Here is a 20,953-nt window from a genome sequence, read left to right as displayed (position 1 = left end):
GCCCACATGTGTCAAGTTGTACTGCAAGTGTCATTATTTCTTTCTTCTGCATGCATGTCAGGCATTAGTAATCAAGTGTACCATTCCTTTTCATTGAGTTTATAGTCTTTGACTTACTATCCTTTTCAAGAGAATGCTTCAAGCAGCCACTAACAGCCACATGCAGCTGACACAAAAGATAAAACCTATTTTTTCATCACAGAGTGTCTTTCCAATACCCTATCAATATATATCTCAGCAATAATTCAATAAAAAGTTTAAACCTATTTTTAACTCTTATTTATTTACTGGGTTTTATTTTACTTTAAGTTCTGGGATACATGTGCAGAACATGCAGGTTTGTTACATAGGTATACATGTGCCATGGTGGTTTGCTGTACCCATCAACCCGTCACCTACATTAGGTATTTCTCCTAGTGCTATCTCTCCCCCATAGGCCCTGGTGTGTGATGTTCCCCTCCCTGTGTCCATGTGTTCTCATTTTTCAACTCCCACTTATGAGTGAGAACATGCAGTGTTTGGTTTTCTGTTCCTGTGTTAGTTTGCTGAGAATGATGGTTTCCAGCTTCATCCATGTCCCTGCAAAGGACATGAACTCATCCTTTTTTATGACTGCACAGTATTCCATGGTGTATATGTGCCACATTTTCTTTATCCAGTCTATCACTGATAGGCATTTGGGTTGGTTCCAAGTCTTTGCTATTGTGAATAGTGCTGCAATAAACATATGTGTTCATGTGTCTTTATAGCAGAATGATTTATAATCCTTTGGGTATATACCCAGTAATGGGATTGCTGGGTCACATTGCATTTCTACTTCTAGATCCTTGAGGAATTGCCACACTGTCTTCCACAACAGTTGAACTAATTTACACTCCCACCAACAGTGTAAAAGTGTTCCCATTGCTCCACATTCTCTCCAGCATCTGTTGTTTCCTGACTTTTTAATGTTTGCCATTCTAACTGGCGTGAGATGGTATCTCATTATGGTTTTGATTTGCATTTCTCTAATGACAAGTGATGATGAGCTTTTCTTCATATGTTTGTTGGCTGCATAAATGTCTTCTTTTGAACAGTGTCTGTTCATATCCTTCACCCACTTTTTGATGGGGTTGTTTTTTTCTTGTAAATTTGTTCAAGTTCCTTGTAGAGTCTGGAGATTAGCCCTTTGTCAAGTGGATAGATTGCAAAACTTTTCTCCCATTCTGTAGGTTGCCTGTTCACTCTGATGATAGTTTCTTTTTCTGTGCAGAAGCTGTTTAGTTTAATTAGAACCCATTTGTCAATTTTGGCTTTTGTTGCCATTGCTTTTGTGTTTTAGTCATGAAATATTTACCCATGCCTATGCCTGAATGGTATTGCCTAGGTTTTCTTCTAGGGTTTTTATGGTTTTAGGTCTTACCATTTAAGTCTTTAATCCATCCTGAGTTAATTTTTGTATAAGGTATAAAGAAGGGGCCCAGCTTCAGTTTTCTGCATATGGCTAGCCAGTTTTTCCAACACCATTTATTAAATGGGGAATCCTTTCCCCATTTGCTTGTTTTCATCAGGTTTGTCAAAGATCAGACATTTGTAGATGTGAGGCATTATTTCTAAGGCTTCTATTCTGTTCCATTGGTCTATATATCTGTTTCGGTACTAGTACCATGCTGTTTTGGTTACTGTAGCCTTGTAGTATAGCTTGAAGTCAGGTAGTGTGATGACTCCAACTTTGCTCTTTTTGCTTAGGATTGTCTTGGCTATATGGGCTCTTTTTTGGTTCCATATGAAATTTAAAGTAGTTTTTTCTAATTCTGTGAAGAAAGTCAGTGGTAGCTTGATGGGGATAGCATTGAATCTATAAATTACTTTGGGCAGTATGGCCATTTTGACGATATTGCTTCTTCCTATGCATAAGCATGGAATGTTTTTCCATTTGTTTGTGTCCTCTCTTATTTCGTTGAGCAGTGGTTTGTCGTTCTCCTTGAAGAGGTCCTTCACATCCCTTGTAAGTTTTATTGTTAGGTATTTTATTCTCTTTGTAGCAATTGTGAATGGGAGATCACTCATGATTTGGCTCTCTGTCTATTATTGGTGTATAGGAATGCTTGTGATTTTTGCACATTGATTTTGTATCCTTAGACTTTGCTGAAGTTGCTTATCAGCTTAAGGAGATTTTGGACTGGGATGATGGGGTTTTCTAAATATACAATCATGTCGTCTGCAAACAGAGAAAATTTAACTTCCTCTCTTCCTATTTGAATATCCTCTATTTCTTTCTCTTGCCTGATTGCCCTTGCCAGAACTTCCAATACTATGTTGAATAGGAGTGGTGAGAGAGGGCATCCTTGTCTTGTGCCGGTTTTCAAAGAGAATGCTTCCAGATTTCGCCCATTCAATATGATATTGGCTGTGAGTTTTGTCATAAATAGCTCTTATTATTTTGAGATACGTTTTATCAATGCCTAGTTTATTGAGAGTTTTTAGCATGAAGAGGTGTTGAATTTTGTCAAAGGTCTTTTCTGCATCTGTTGAGATAGTCATGTGGTTTTTGTCATTGGTTCTGTTTATGTGAAGGATTACGTTTATTGATTTGCGTATGTTGAACCAGTCTTGCATCCCAGGGATGAAGCCGGCTTGATCATGGTGGATAAGCTTTTTAATGTGCTGCTGGATTTGCTTTGCCAGACTTTTATTGAGGATTTTCCCATTGATGTTCATCAGGGATATTGGCCCAAAATTTTCTTTTTTTGTTGTGTTTCTGCCAAGTTTTGGTATCAGGATGATGCTGGACTCATGAAATGAGTTAGGGAGAAGTCCCTCTTTTTCTATTGTGTGGAATAGTTTCAGAAGGAATGGTACCAGCTCCTCTTTGTACCCCTGGTAAAATTTGGTTGTGAATCCATCTGGTCCTGGGTTTTTTGGTTGGTAGGCTATTAATTCCTGCCTCAATTTCACAGCTTGTTCTCATATTTTTAACTCTTTAATAACACATGCCAAAGATTTTGTTTAGCTATTTTCAAAATATTACTGCTTCTGAAATATTAAGAAGGTATTAAACATAATCTGAAAACCATAAAAATATATGCATAACACTTTAAAAAGAGATAATTAATGAATTAATGAAATGAAAATATAAATTCATGTATAAATATAGATATAAAATCCCTTACAGAGGATATTTATTATATTATCATATAAAACTTCCTGTATATCTGGTTTTTTATAATAAAGAAAAACTAACCCAAAAATGTTCTGAGTTAAAAAAATATAGAAATCAGATTGTTATAAGATAAATATACAAACCGTTTTCTGTAGATCATAAATAACCAATCAGAAAATGGATAAAAATCCAGCAACAGCCCCAAATTGGCCTATATGAACAAAACTATAAAACTTAAAACACAATGTCAAAGAAGATTTGAAGATTTGGAGAGACATGTCATATTTCCAAAGACAAAACGTGAATATTATAAAAATTCTAATTGTTTTCAAGATAATGCATAGAATTTCAAGATAATACATAGAATTCATAAAATCCATAAAATTTCAAATGAATTTTAAGGATTTTGATGGTGGACAGTAAGGACGGAGCAGAGATGGCATAGTGAACTATTAATCCATTCAGTCTGCTCTAGCAGAATACTGTAAACTGAGTGGTTTGTAAACCAGAGACATTTTATTTCTCACACTTCTAAAGTCTAGAAAAAGTCCAAGAAGAAGATGTTGGCAGATTTGATGTCTGTCTAGGGCCTACCTTCTAGTTCATAGATGGCACCTTCTCATCATGTCCTAGCATTGTAGAAGGGCAACTGAGCTCCTTTGGGCCTCTTTTATGAGGCCACTAATCCCATTCATGAGACCCTCAGACCTAATCACCTCCCAAAGGCCACACCTACTAATCCCATCATCTTTGGGACCAGGATTTCAACATATGAATTTTGGGAAGACAGAAACATTCATATGATAACAACAGCTATTCTCAAGTTTTATTTATATAATATTTATATTACATAAAATGTTAGGTGATTGTTATAAAATTGAAAAAGAAGAATAAAGGGTGGGGCCTTCTTACCGGGTATTTTTAAACTGCAAGAATTAAAATAAAATAGTCTTACTATTGCATAAATAGATCCGTAGATCCATGAAGTCAATTAGATGGCCCAGGAAACACATACACACATACTCACACACAATAGTCATATAAAAATATATAGTCAGAACATATTAGTATGTACTAGGTATCTGTTATATATACCTTTAATATATACAGCAATATTTACAGGCATAATGTATATAAGTGTGTATATAAATATAAGTTTTATATATGATATTATAAGTATATATAATAACCATAATATATAAATACATAAGGTATTTTACATAAACAGTTAATAAACTTGGTAAATATGTAATAGAAGAATATTAAACATTGGTGAAAAATGGGCTACTTAAACATGCTATAGAAAATTAGGTTATAAGGAAATAAAAACTTTCTTTAGAATTCTATCCAACACTATACTCTAAAGAACATTCTAGTACCATGCAAATAATTAAACCATAAAAATCTCACATATAATTATATATTTACATAGATGAAGAAGTATTTGATAAATATGAGAGGACAATGAATTATTATACACCAAAAAGATAAATTTGAACTTTTGAGCTTTTAAAAATTGCATTTAAAATTTCATAAATTTTAGAAAATACAAATAATAAATGTTTATTTCTTTAATACCTAAAGAGTTCATTGCCAAGACACCAGCAGAAAAAAATAACCTCCTCCAAAAATACTAATGTAGACAGTTCACAAAAGCAGAATACAAACAACTAATACCTGTAAATGATAAATTTTCAACTTATTATCAAGGAAATGCCAAATTTTCAATGTATTATCAAGGAAATGTCAGTGTAAAAGTCAGATACTAACTTTTTCCAATCAAACTAGCAGATTTCAAAAATAATCATTAATACTAATGAGTGGACACTGACACTGGCATTTTCATATGGTACACATGAAAATATGAGTTAGTGCTAACTTCCAGGAAACAATTTGCCAAGTATAGTTACGAATATTAAACATTTTAAATAATATTTATGAGGGATGTACCTTTGAGCCAATAATGCTGATTTAAGGGAAAAATCTTAATAGATGTGGACAGTGTTTATGTATACAATTTTTTTACCATAACTTTATATATATGTAAAAATTTGCAACAGCAACAAAAAACATTTCTGGAAAGGTTAAATAAGTTACAGAAATAAATATTATATATTTTAAGGCCTTTTAATGCTGTGGAGTACTGCTTATACTATACTGTTGAACCAGGAAAGAAAGATATAAATTATAAATATTTTACAAATGTAAAATGGAATGTTATTTCTATATATTTGGTAAAGAAAATGACAAAGGAAATTTACACAACTGAAGAGTAACCATTTCTGAAGTGGAATAGCAGTAATTGTATGTTCTTATGTGTTTCTGTTTTCTAAACTTTTCTCGATAAAGATTTATTATACTTTTAATAAGAAGTATTAAAACAAATACAGAAAATTTCAGATAAATATCCATCCATCAAACAAGATAAGCTTCTTTATTTGAGAGCCTAACAGTTCTAATGAGGACACCCACCTAACATGCTAGGGGAGATGAAATAGCTGACATGGGTTTGCATTCCTTTGAGGTTCCTGAGTGTGTCATGGTGCCCAGAAACAGAGACGACATCTTCCGTAGAGGAGGCAAGACTGGAGTTGAGTTCCGTTACACGGGCAGTGAGAAAAGGGAGTTTTAGGGAGAGAGAATACTCATCACAGAAGCCCAGGGACACAGGCAGAGAAGTTAATCTTAGATTGAAGGCAGAAATGTTCTCCACTGAGAAAAGGTACTGAGAAAAGAAATGTTGAGTAGGATTGCAGAAGCCTTTATATACCAGAGTAGAAAGATGAGAGAGTTGCAATAGGCAGCTCTAGTTTCTCTCTTCTCAGAAGAGTTAGCTGGTGGGTTCCACAAAAGCTTACTAGTAAGACTTGGAAAAAAATGGAAAAAGGTTGGCATGCTCATTCCGAGTAAAGGGAAAAGAACCTTACTGGGTAAAAGTCAAAGGGATGCAGAGAGCAGTTCTGGATACTGGGTATTCGAGGGTACACTCATCTGAGAAGCTGGCACAGCATGTTCTGATGAATCCCGACTACTTCTTTTCTTCTGTAAGTCTAAGGGAACCACGTGATCTTTCATCACACCTGGAAGGAAAGCAATTGATATATATTTATTGAGCTGCTACCAAATGGCCACATGGTATCAGATGCCATAATCTTTCTCCTTAGTTGTCACTTTTATTACAACTATTCAGGGACATCACCTGGCCTGAAGCCCCTATTTAGAAAACATGTCAAGAAGTACCCCATACAGTATGCAGTTCATATTTACAATGGCAGCACTAAAGCTAAAATATAAATAATAATGATTCGGAAGCCAGCCACTTATTCTCAGGCAAAGAAAGTACTTTTGTGTTATTTTCAACCTGTTATAACTTTGTTATTCTGAATCAAAAGCATATTTGAAAGGATATCCAGAATTAATTAGGTATGATGGTAGGCAGGGAGGCAGTCCCACACAACTTAGCCATTAATTACACAATCTTGTATTGTAAACTGATTATTTCAAGTATACTAATACTGCCCTTCCAATGGCAGACTGTTAATTTCATACCTGCAACGTATTTTATATTCCTTTCCTATCTCTCAAAGCACTTGAAACAGAGCTAATTCTTTGGAAATCCTTGCATTTTTTTTTTTCACTTCTTTAAACCCAGACTAATTGGAGAGAGAAAGGGAATTAGTCACTGTATTAAATAATTCTTGTTGTTCCTCTTTTGCATTCAGTTGAAAAATTATGCATTTCAATCTGCTTGGAGAAGACTAGAGGCTCTTCTCACAGTGTAATACACTAATGATCATGAAGATTAATTCCTCTTCTTAAGCTATTGGTGCTGATCAAATAGCATAGAATAAAGGCTTCAAGGAATTATGAATTCAGAGCCTGGAGAAAAAAAAAGAAAAGAGAGAGAGAAAGAGAGAAAGGGGAAGGAGGGAAGGAGGGAAGGAAGGAAGAAAGGGAGGGAGGGAGGGAGGGAGGGGAGGGGAGAGGAAGGAAGGAAAGAAGCAGGGGAGGGAGGAAGGAAGGAAGGAAGGAGAGGGAGGAAGGAAGGAAAGAAGGGGAGGTGATGGGATTACAGGAATGAATGAAAGAAATGAGGGAAGAATGAAATGATGAATGAATGAAGGGGTCGAAAGAAAGGAATGAAGGAGGAAGGAAGAAGAGGGAAGAAGGAAGGAAGGAGGAAGGAATGGAGGAAGAAAGAAAGAAGAAAGAAAGAAAGAAAGAAAGAAAGAAAGAAAGAAAGAAAGAAAGAAAAGAGGAAGGAAGGAGGGAAGGAAAGGAAAGGAAGGAAGGAAGGAAGGAAGGAAGGAAGGAACGAAGAAAGGAAGAAAGGAAAAGGAAGGAAGGAAGAAGGAAGGAAGGAAGGAAGGAAGGAAGGAAGGGAAGGAAGGAAGGAAGGAAGGAAGGAAGGAAGGGAAGGAGGAAGGAAGGAAGGAAAGGGAGGAAGGAAAGGAAAGGGAGGCAGGAAGGAACAAAGGAAGAAAGAAAGGGAAAGCAAGGGAAAGGAAAGAGGGAGGGAGGAAGGAAGGAGGGAGGGAGGAAGGAAGGAAGGAAGAAAAGGAAGGAAGGAAGGAAGGAAGGAAGGAAGGAAGGAAGGAAGGAAGGGAAGGGAAGGGAAGGAAGGAAGGAAGGAAGGATACATACCATGCATAAAGCAGTAGAGTGGAGAGACTGAAAGCAGGCATGATGAAAGGAAATGGAGTTTGGGACAGAGTTCTATCACGCTTGTAGGTTGGAGTACAGTGGCGTGGATCTTGAAGCATTGAAAGCCTGGCCTGGAGAAAGAGATAGGACAGTAGTGGAAGGAGAGCCCCTGACCTCATGAGCCCCCTGCCTCGGCCTCCCAACGTGCTGGGATTACAGGCGTGAGCCACTGTGCCTGGCCCAAGGCGGTTCTTGATGGTCATAGACTTGGAGCTATTCCTGGCTCTGTCACTTACTCTGTGCAACTTGTTTTCTCAATTTGCAGCTAGGCAGCGGGTTCTGTGGCATAATCTAATACTTGGCAAAACATAGGTTGCCAGAATCACGAAATTTTAGATAATACATGGAATTTGGGACATCTAGTCCAAACATTGTATTTTCACATGAAAGAATTCAAGCCCAGGAGGAAGAGGATCTTATACGAGGTCTAGTTTGTATCAATAAATTGTTATCTGAGGATAACCAAGTAGCAGAGATTTGCCAGGAGGGACAGATGAGGAAGGGGATCAGGGAGAAGAAGGTGGTACTTGAAACAAGATTAAGAGGAAAACAATAACAACAACAACAATGGAAAGGAATCACAAAGGATGATAAAAGCAGGAGTTAAAAGCAACTCAAAGGCTCAGGCACTGGCATTGGTGGTATTGCCGCCAAAAGAAAACAAAAAAATTAAAGGAAGTACATTTCATTTATTTCTCTAACCTAGGCAGTAAATTGTGCTTTTACTCTATTGTTTTAAGCATTTCACAGAAAAATTAAAATCAAAACCAATTTTTTAAAAACCTGCATTTTCTAGAAATTTCATACACATTTTTGGTGCTGTTGGAACGATTGCAGAGACAACCTAGTCTTGGGTCCATGATGAAATTTCCAGCTCCAAACAACAAATTTTATCCATTTGTATATTTTCCCAACATATATATGCATTATAAATTTTGTCCTACCATATTTTTTCTTCATTGCATTTCAACAAAAAGATGATCAACAACAAGATCACATTGTTTATGTCAAGGGCACACAGGAGCCAATTGAAGGATCTCTCAATGGTCAAAAATGGACCAAGTTGAGCAACAAAATAAGTGAAGTAGTATTGGATTAGAAGCTGATTATAAATAAATATTCATGAGTCCACAAGGATATAAAGAAACCATTGAAGAAACAAATGAGGATGAATAGACAAATTCCGATGCAGAAGAATTTCAAATGATTTATGTAGATACTCTTGCCCTCAAGGAGGTGGAGAATAACATCTCACTCCTAAAGTTTGGAAGGGTATCATAATAATGATACCCTTCCAAAGAGGGTAGGGTGGAAAAGGAAGGAGAAAAAGGTCATGTTAAGGGAGAGAAACCTGACGAACACTACCTCAGTCAAGTGATCAAGATTAACATCAACAGAGATCACTCATATTGATCATATATACCCTTGGTGAGATATAATGAGAATGGCTATTTATTTATTTATTTATTTATTTTTACTTTTTGAGACAGGGTTTCACTTCCATCAGCCAGAGTGGAGTGCAATGGTGCAATCTTGGCTCACTGCAACCTTTGCCTCCTGGGCTCAAGTGATTCTCCTGCCATAGCCTCCCAAGTAACTGGGACTACAAGTGTGTGCCACCACGCCCAGCTAATTTTTGTATTTTTTGTAGAGACGGGGTCTCACTATGTTGGCTAGCCTAATCTCAAACTCCTGGCCTCAAGTGATCCGCCCACCTCAATCTCCCAAAATGCTGGGATTACAGGGACGAGCCACCATGCCCAGCTGAGAATGGCCTTTTAATTCTGTGGGGTTTTTTTCCCCCAAAATCTAAAATCATAGCCTAATTATGAAAATTATGAAAAAATCAGACAAATTCAACTGAGAGAAAAACCTACAAGATTCCTATCAAAGTCATCTAAAAGAAGGAAAGTCTGAGACACTGTCCCTGCAAGAGGAACCTAAGAAGCAATGATGACTAAATGTAGTGTGTTATCCTCTGCAGGGTCAGAGAAAGGACATTAGTAAAATCTTAAAGTGACTGAATAAAATATGGTCTGTAGTGAATAATAATATATAAATATTAGTTTGTTAATTGTGATAAATATACCATGCTAATAAAACTGCTGATAATAAGGGAAACTGGGTGTGAGGTGTAGAGGAAGTCTCTGTACTGCCTTTGCAACTTTTCTGTAAATCTAAATAGATTCTAAAATATTAGGTTTATTTTAAAAAAATTAAAAGGTCCTTATTTAGTTGTACAATAATGTTAACATTGTCTAAATAATTAAACTTGCTTCTTGTCAAATCTCACCTCCCTCACCCCTACTGGGAGTTTCATTAGTATTTTGCATGAATGCCTACCTGTGTTCACATAAAGAGAGAATCAATCCCATTTTTTATCTTTTGACTTGAGAATGGGTTTTCTGACATTTCAACAGAAGAACAGATGTTCAAAAACAAACCAAAATGGTCAAATGTTATTGTACTTTCTGAACCTCAGACAACATGGGCTGGAATATGACCTGAGTCTATAAGTTTAATGCCTCGAAGAGGAGTTATCCTCCAGAGGACTATAAATATATATGACTGTAGAGTGAACAGAATTTTTTTTGAAAGCTGGTCTAGCTACAAATCTAAAATAGACCATAAGATTGCAAATATGAATGTAGCTTGACTACAGTCTCCAAGGTACAGAAGAAGAGAAAGACACTAAAAACTGTGGGATAACAAGACACATTGAGATTAGGTCCTTGGCTAATAACTTTTCCTTTTGCCTGATACTTTCCCTCCTGATATTTGAAAGACACAGGGAATAAAATTTAATTGAAAATGGGAATTCCTAATGTAATTTAAATTCTCAATACATAAATGAGTATATCAGAAAAATTTCACTAATTTTTAGTGTTACTAAAATAAGAAAAAGGTAAACCCCAGTTATATTATGTACAAGTCTTTTGTATCCGTAGAGAGTTACAGCAATACCAAAATCAAAACCAAGATGGCAGAGAAGGGCTTTTCCTTGGCTCCTTTTGGAGCAGGTTCCAGGGCACAGTCCAAGACAGAGATCGTGTCAGTTCATTTGTCATTTAGATAATAGAATATTGTATTTTTTTTTTGAAGTAGGTAATTAGTGCAGTTTAATTTATGGATATATTTTAAGGTTTTCTCTTTTTTAGTAGAGATGAGATTCCTGTGTTCCTCAAACAAATTTAATATGGAAATTTTCATGATAAAATTTGAACATAAAAGACCATTTTGCTAATCCTAGTCTAAAATTGTTTTTTATTCCTTTAACTAGAAAAATATTATAAAAATGAATTCTGAATTATCTAGATAATTTGGCATGTAACCTTTTGGAGACAGAAAGTACCCATCATAGAAATACTATTTAAACTTCAGTTACTGGGAGTCCTAGCAGTGTGAAGCTTGCCCTTCCTCTGGAAGCAAGTGGCAATATAACAGGCCCCTAGAGAGAAGGACATTTGAGGAATATAATGATGTTTTCACACATGCTTGAGACTTAGCCACTGATTCCTTGCAATAGCATCTGACCATAGTCTTCATGCTTCGGAATTTAAAAACAGAGTACTTTAACTCTCTCCCACTCTCTTCATCTGCCTGATTCCACTTAAACTTTCAGGTGTATACTTAACATCAATTTCTCCAAGAGGCCATTTTTGAACCTCTAAACTATGGCTGCTTCTCTCTTACACACACACACACACACACACACACATTCATAAACAGTACAGTATTTGTTTCGAAATTTAGAAATCACATGTTAAATGTTTGTCCAAATCTTTAAAACCATAATTGCAATAATTCTGCTGCTTGCCATGATGATGTAACTGATCCAGACTACCCTCTCACCATAAAAAAACATAAAATTTGAGAAATTATGAGGCAAATGTTTCTGTACATTTAAAAAAAAAAAGTCTACATAAGATTGTGATCTTTGAGAAAAGGGAATAAACATAATTTAGTATCATGTTTGCTTACCCTGGCTTTCTTCCTGGAAGTACATTCCAAACCAGTGCACACAGAGGTGCATCTCAGGCAGAGTAAGGTGTCTTGCTGAGCCAAGAAGGCTGAGATTTAAATATGGTGTTGCTGGAGGGGATGGAAATAGTAGAGCCAAGGAGAAAGGAGCTCAGGAAAAGTCTGCATAAGAGTTTCCAGTAGGTTCTGGACTGAAGGTTGAGCTGTGCCTTCATAGGGAGAGAACTCAGAAAGCCAAGGAGAAGGTGGCACCACTTGCTACAAGTCTGAGAGCTTCACAGTGGTGGATGATTTTGCATTGAACTGGAAGATGAGGGAGGTCTGGTCCAACCAGTGTGTTTGTGGATTGGAAGACTCAATATTGTTAACAGTTACGATAACAATTCTCACCAAATTGATGTATAGATTTAATGAAATCCCAATTGCAACCAAAGCAGCTGTTTTTACTGATATGGGCAAGTCAATTTTAAAACTTAATACGGAAATGAAAAAGACCTAGAAAAAGCCAAAACAGTCTTGAAAAATAAGGGAGGAAATGGAGGCTGTATACCACTTGATTTCACTGCTTACCTTAAGTTACAACAGTGGTACTGGCACATGGATAGACAAATAGATCAATGAAAGAAAATAGAGTCCAGAAATAAATTCTCAAATATCAAGTCAGTTGATTTTAAGTAAGGATTCAAGGCAATTTAATGGAGAAAGTTTCTTTTTTTCCCACCTACAAATGGCACTGGATCAACTAGACAAATGAATAGAAAATTATGAACATTGATCCCTACCTCACATCACACACAAAATTTATTTGAAGTGTATCATAGACCAACATATAAAAACTAACACTATAAAGCTTTTTGAAAATATATTTACTATCTTATAGTAAGAAATAAATTTATGGGAAAATGCAAAAATCACTAACTATAAAAAATAGAAGTTATAAAGTAGACTTCACTAAAATTAAATGACTTTTCTCATCAAAAACATAATATTAAGAAAATATAAAAGACAAGCCCCAAACTGAGAGAAATATTTGAAATACATATATTTAACAGAAGATTTATATTCAAAATATATTTTTAGAAACTCTTAAAACTTAGTGATAACACAACTCGTTTAAAAATTGTACAACTTGAACAGAAGCTTTACGAAAGAAGATGTAGAAATGTCTAGTAAGCACATGAAAAGGGAAACTTCACTGACAACAGCAAATGTTGATGATGACATGGAACAATTGGAAGGATCAAACATTTCTGATTACATCTGCAATCCCAGCACTTTGGGAGGTCTAGGTGAGCAGATTGCTTGAGCCCAAAAGTTTGAGACCAGCCTGGACAACATGGTGAGACACTGTCTCTACAGAAAATACAAAAATCAGCCGGGCATGGTGGTGCATGCCTGTAGTCTCAGCTACTTGGGAGGCTGAGTTGGGAGGATTGCTTTAGCCTGGAAGGTTGAGGCTGTGGTGAGCTGAGATCACCCCACTGTACTCCAGCCTGGGTGACATAGTGAGACCCTGTCTCAAATCAAACAAACAAACAAAAAATACATTTCTGGTTAAAGTGTAAAATGTTACAATCATGTTGGAAAACTGGCAATTTCCTTTAAAGTTATACATGCTCTTACCATACAATTCAGCTATTCCCTTCTAGATATATACCCAAGGGAAATAAAAACATATTCAGAAAAAGTCCACTATTGAATATTTATAGCAGCTTTATAAATTATAGCCAAAACAGGCAATAACACAAATTTTCAGAAACAGATACTATAATAACATATTTATATGTTCGAGAGCATCCTGGCCAAGATGGTGAAACCCCGTCTCTACTAAAAATATAAAAATTAGCTGGGCGTGGTGGCAGGTGCCTGTAGTCCCAGCTACTCAGGAAGCTGAGGCAGGAGAATTGCCTGAACCTGGAAGGCAGAGGTTGCAGTGAGCCGAGATTGTGCATCTGCACTCCAGCCTGGCGACAGCCTGTCTCAAAAAAAAAAAAAAAAAAAAAAAAAACCACAAACAACAACAACAACAAAACCCTCAGTCTCACAAGATTGCCTCCCATTTCTGGTGCTGATTGCCAGTAGTAGACTCCAGGGTGCCCACATTTCTGTCCAACTTGTCTACAAATCAGTGGTTCCCACAACCCTCTCCTCAGTTTCAATAATTTACTGTAATTGCTTACAAAACTCAAAGAAACATTTTACTTACATTTACTGGTTTATTATAAAGGATATTATAAAGGATACATATAAATAGGCAGAGGAAGAGGTACATAGGGTGTGTTCTGGAAGGGTCTGGAGCACAGGAGGGTCTGTCCCCATGGAGCTGGAATGTGCCATTCTGCTGTCATGTGGACACGTTCACCAACCCAGAAATTCTCTGAACTCTAAACTTTATGGATTTTTTATGGAAGCTTCATCATGTAGGCATGTTAGATTATTAACTCAAATCAATCTCCAGCCCCTCTTCTTTTCTGGAGGATGAGGATGAGGCTAAAAACTCCAAACCTTCAATCATGGCTTGGCCTTCCTGGTGACCAGACTATCCAGGAGTCCAACTAGAGTCACCAAATTAGAATAAAGGCTGCTTCTTCCACCCAAAAGTTCCAAAGGATTTAGGAGCTCTTCATAAGTCACTCCTATTTCTCCATCATTCAGGAAATTACAAGGGTTTTAGAAATTCTGTGTCAGGAACTGAGATAAAAGACCGAAGATATATGTTTTATTGTGTCACAGTGACACAGGTGAATACACTCATCAATATTCATGCAATTGTCCATTTAATTTCTGAGCATTGTACTATGTATATTTTGCCTTAATTTAAAACAAAAACAAAAACTATGGTTTCTTTGTAGTCAGAGATATTGTCTACCTTACCTTTTCTCTGAAATTTCAAGGATGACTGCAGTGCTTGGTATATATTAAATACTCATTAAAGACACATTGAATAAAGTGTTTTGTTAAAATAGGAAGGCAAGGCCTAATTCTTCTCAGTGCATTGGATTCTGCAGAGAAATCTGATGATGTGGAAACCTTTTTAGGGTCTGTTTAGATGACTTCCTGCTTCCTCGTACTTTTGGTCCCCGAGGTCCTCTTAGCTCTTGTCATGCCATTGAGCATCATGAGAATCAAATCTAAAGGAAACGTGGGAAAGGCAGTTTAACTTTCAAATGAATGTAGCTTTCACTAAATGGCATGTAAAAAGTTTATGACTCATGGCATTTATTTTGATTATTGACAAAGTAATTGGGATTCTTGAGGAATAATTAAACTGATTGAAAATGTTCTGATTGGTCAAGAGGTCAACAATTATAATTAATGGAAACTTACAATGGTTTACAAAATGACACCATCCAGAATTAAAAGTGATCATCTTAATTATTGTGATGACTTCTTAAATGAACGCCCAAGCAGCCAGTCATGACAAGGCCCTTATTATAAGTCATGCATATGTATGTTTAAAAGAGATATTTAAAATTTGGTCTAGTTTACATCAGTCTAATTTTTTGAAAGGCTTGATCTTCAAATATTACATTTTTATTTATTCAGGAAGTAATTCTAGTCTTGATGGGATTTATTGCAAAAAATCCTAATGGAATATTTCATCAGCACTGAAGGCCCAGACTAAATGTCAGATTTTTATTACTTTGAATATTGATGGCATGTTCTATGAATTGTTTATCATGGGGATCAAGAATATCTTGATTATTTATGGTAATTTTAATTTTATTTTTCAAGAGACCTTTACACACCCATTATGTTATAACCTTATGCTTTAAATACAAAAACTGTAAAAATATCAATCTTATTTATGAAGAAGTTGAGACACAAAGGTTACCTGAGTTATCTAAAGTCATAAAACTGCTTAACCACAAAAGCAGGAATAGGGCATGAATCTTCATGTGACCCATTGAGAATTTTTTCCATCAGATCATAGTGTTTCTGTGGTAACCTAACTCCATACCAAAACTAATTTCTGCAATATTAATGACTCTAATAACTGAGATTAAAGTCATTTTGGTTGAACATGTTTGTTTCAATATGAGATGACTTTCATGATCACATCATTCTCAAACATTTTCACTACAGTCCCTTTAGTTCTCTACATATCTAGACATTAGGTTGGTACAGTTGAGTCCCGGTTTTTGCAATTATTTTCAATGACAGTGGCAAAAACCACAACGAGTTTTGCACCAACCTAATAGAATAAAACATGTGAGGTATGGAAAAGAGACATGGATGAATTTGGTTGCCTTCAATATTGTTTGTATAGGGAGTATGTACGAATTGCTTCATTGCACTACTCTCTGTGTTTTTTGCTTCCTTTCATTTTTTCGGCTATTAATATTTTCTGTACCTCTTCTCCCCCCACCCCCACCCCAGATGTTTGAAGAAAATGAGAATGAGAGAGATTTCCTCAACAGAGGAAACTATTGGCCTCAGAACCAAACTCACACTTGTTGCAACAGTTAATTTTGCAAAATCACAAAAACGAAAAATAAAGTCAGCTGTAGGCGGATCCATATGGGTCACAGACCGTGAGCATCCTGGCCAACATGGTGAAAACCCTTCTACTAAAAATTACAAAAATTAGCTGGGTGTGGTGGCACGCACCTGTAGTCTCAGCTACTCAGAAGGCTGAGGCAGGAGAATCGCTCGAACCCAGGAGGTAGAGGTTGCAGTGAGCCGAGACTGTGCCACTGCACTCCAGCCTGGCTGAGGACTCATCTCAAAAATTAAAAATAAAATAATGATTAAAAAGTCAGGAAACAACAGGTGCTGGAGAGGATGTGGGAGAATAGGAACACTTTTACACTGTTGGTGGATTGTAAACCGTTCAACCATTATGGAAAAATACCTGATGTAAATGACGAGTTGATGGGTGCAGCAGACTAACATGGCACAAGTATACATATGTAACAAACCTGCATGTTATGCACATGTACCCTACAACTTAAAGTATAATAATAATAAATAAATTAAAAAAAAAAATAAATAAATAAATAAAAATAAAAATAAATCAGGAAAACTCCTCTTTTTTTTTTTCTTTTTTGTCCCAGGCTAAACAGAAATGTACTGACTCATTTTGTGGCTATATGCATTATTATTCTCGTCTCAGGTCAGGACTGCTAGACATAGAAAGAATTCTGATAAGAATTGTGATATCAGTGTGTAACAGGAAGTGTACTGGAAGTTGTTCACAATCTCCAGACACTTGGCAGGTCACAGAGAGAAGTGCAGAGAGCTGCCTTTTTCCTTTCTTTTGGGTTCAGGATTACATTTCTGAAGTTTTTTTGCTGTTAGATAACTGATTTCCAAAATTAGTGTGTATATAGATTGCCTGAGTCATTTATTAAAAATTTCCTGGCCTCCCCCTAGGACAATTTATTTGTAGATTTCAGGTGAATCCTAGTAATCAACAATTTAGCTAATACCACGCTCTTTCCCAGAGAGATCCTGAGATGGGCAATCTGAAAACACCTCATTTGAAACATTCTAGTTTAGTGAATTGAGTTTATTGTTTTACATATAAATTATTTTCACTATGCTTTATCATAGAGCTTGACTTGTTCCCAGAGGAAATCTATAGGCATAAAATGAACACATGTGTTCTCAACGGCTTTAATTAAAAGAGTGGCATGCATATTTCATTGCTATTAACAAAAACAAAATTGATTTGCTTTTCTAGATAATTGAATGTATGAAAGCCTCAGTGCCTTCCTTCTGTAACTTAACTCTATAAATTCTGCATCATTTTCATTTTATAAGTGCTGCCATGTATTGTGAATTTCTTTACAGCAAGAAGAATGACTTAATGTTTTAGAGTTAGTTTTGTGTTTTTGTTTTTTTGTTTTGTCTCATTTTTTACCAAACATAAAATGGCCTAAAATGAGTGCAAAATAAAAGTGTGACACCTTAAACTAAAGTAACATCAATCTTTTCCATAAGGTATTTTCTTCTGTGATGGCAGATACCACCATATGATTGAAACATTTCTATGTGTGCCATGTATTAAAGACTGAGCCCCTTCTCCTAAATACACATATTTTTGAATGATGTATATAATATATATTAAGGCAAAAGCAAATGGCAAATGTAGGTCACTTTTTTTTTTTTTTTTTTGCAGTTACAGTAGTTTCCAGACAGCCACTTCTGTTCCTATTCTAAGAACTATGACTAAGATTTGTCTGTCTGGATGGTATCATTGAATGGGAGGACTGATAGTCTCTACAATGCCACCTGAATTTCTTATCATTGTTTATTTGTTCTCTCATGAAACATGCAGCATATATTTACTACATGCTGATTATGTAGAAGATAAAAAGATGAAAAAGATAACCCCAAAATGAATTTTCCCTCTCAGGATGGTCTGACATTTAAACAAAACTAATCATAATGCAAAAGAATAAGTGCAATACTCAGCTTTCTAGATGACCCTCAACAATTGCCTCCTGGTTTTTATACCTTTGTGTAGTCCCCTCCTGTGCTGAATTGTGGCTACCTGTGTTACCAATAAAATACCAACAAAATGACAGGGAGTGACTTCTGAGATTTAGTCATAAAGAATGTTCTAGGTTCTGCCTTGCTCTTTCTTGAATCACCTGCTCTGGAGGAAGCCAGTTGCATGTGAAGACACGCAAGCAGCCATGGGTTTTGTAGAGAGAAACTGAGGCCTGTCATCGGCAGCCAGCATCGGCCTGCCAGCCATGCAAGGAGCCAGTGTGGAAGCCAATATTCCAGATCCAGTCAAGCCTACTTCTTGACTGAAACTCCAGGAGAGACCCTGAAACAGGAGGACAAAGCTACTCCTGAATTCCTGACTGATAGAAACCGTGAGATGATAAATGTTTTTGTCATTTAAACTAGGAAGGTTTGGAGTAATATTTTGCAGTAATAATTAAATAGTAAAGAAAAAACACACTAAGAAAAATCCAAAGTGTTATAGGGGTTATGAGGAAAGGTTTCATGGAAGACATAGCATTTGAGTGAAGCCTTGAAACATAACAGGATTTAGTAATGCAGGGATGAGAAAGAAGCCCATTCTAGATAGATGGAACAATGTGTGCAAAGCTACAGAGGTGACAATTTGCCAAGGATTAGGCAAACATCAAGTAATCTCGTTTGATTGCAACGTTAGTCCGTCCCATTTGCTCCAAGGTTGTCACTTTTGTGGTGTTGAGGCTAGATGTAGGACTGTCTCTTATTTGAAGCCCAAAGAGAGATAAACACATAAAGCTGAGCATAAAATTTAGCAAAGTAAGCTCAGTAAGTCAGAGAAAGTGTCCAAATAGATTTCCTTCTATCTCTCTTATCCAAGAAATAAGCCAAGCCAAGCCTTGCATGCCACTCTTTTAAGAGATATATTTGGACTCCTTAAGAAGGGTCCATGGGCAGCCTGAGAAAAAGGGATCAAGGAATTCAGAAACGGCATCTGTTCAGAATGAAAATCTGTTGCTTATGCATGAGGTTCTCTCTAAATCTACATGTGACTTGACATATATGGCAGACTAACTTCATTGAAAGATAATTCATTTTATGAGTTAACATGGCATTTACACAAACATCAGACAAGAATAAGAAAAGAAAGTGAAATTATAGTAAAGGACAGTATTATGAATATAGATACAAAAATCACAAATAAAAACCAAATTCAGCATTATATGTAAAACAAATAGGGTTTATTTGAGAAATATGGGGGTAGTTTAACCCTGAAAAGTCTGCATATGCAACCACATTAAGTGCTACAGAAAGAAAAACCTTTTGATAAAGTTCAACATGCATTTATATTAAGAATTCTTAGAAAATCAGAAATAGAAACTTCTTTAACCTAAAGAACAATAGCTATACAAACTTTAGAAAACATACTTTTTGTAAAATATTAGAATTATTTATGGAATAAGACAGTGTATTAGCTAGGGGCAATGCTTGCTGTTAGCAGATAAATCTCACATTATCAGCATTTTAACACAACCAGCAAAGTTGTTTCTGGTCAACAGGTAACACTGCCACACCTAACTAAAAGAATTTGAGAAATTTAGACTATTTGGAAAGGTAGACTGAAATTTAGACCAGAAAGAAGAGAAAATGAGTTTGCTATTCATCTAGCAGTTACTGATTGAGTCTTTATTTCGTAGTTACCAAATACCTATTTCATTAAAACAAATTAAACTCTTAAATTAAATTGTTCATTAAAACATCATTCATAAAGCATATCCACTCTTGCTCCGAGAAACATCCAAAGTCCTACCTTGTGGGAAATTCAGTTCAAAGTTATGGTTCAGGTGACATGCATTCCTCTGCATTAGGTCTGAATGGGGCTTTTTGTCATCCAGTGATTTATGAATCAAAAGAAAAATCATATACTCCTCCCAATCGCCACCTCCACTATCATCATGGATAGTATAACTCCAATCAACATATCCATTCACAAAAGTGACAATGGGAGCACATACCAGGAAAAGAGCAATCTAATTCTGTTGGGTGAGTATATGAGTTCCCTCTGCCTGACATTGGAATCATTCCTTGGTTAGATCTCAATTCTGCTCTTTGGGAGGAACTATCTTGTCCTCAGCACCCCTAGAGATTCCTTTTGCCCATCATTCTTTCTACAATATCTGAAATGGGTTAGGAAGTGTATAATCCTTGGGGGCTATCTAGAGACTGGATCCTGCTTCCTGCTTATATAACTTTGGGGACTCAAGAATTGTATTAGAGCTCAAATGGTCAGAGATATTTTTTATGCCAGTCTTACAGCATCTTTCAATTTAGTTATCTCAAAAAAATAGCAGGGGGGAAATATGGCAGTCCCTTACAAAGTTGAACATGTGTTTACCATATGACTTAGCCATTATACTCTACAGCACTAATGCCAGGGAAGTGAAAATACACATTCATTCAAAAACCTGTATGAAAATGTACATAGCAGGTGTAACAGCTCAAAACTAGAAATGACCCAAATATCCTTCAACAGAAGAACAATTCAACAAACCCTGTGGTACCTCCACACCATGGAATACTCCTCAGCAATTAAAAGAGACAAACTATTGACACATGCAGGAATAGATTGATTTTGTATTAGCTTCCTATTGCTTCTGTAACAAATGACCACAAATACAGCGGCTTAAAACA

Source organism: Papio anubis, chromosome 10, assembly GCF_008728515.1.
Source record: "Papio anubis isolate 15944 chromosome 10, Panubis1.0, whole genome shotgun sequence".
Lineage (NCBI taxonomy): Eukaryota > Metazoa > Chordata > Mammalia > Primates > Cercopithecidae > Papio > Papio anubis.
Note: the sequence above shows the minus strand (reverse complement) of the source record.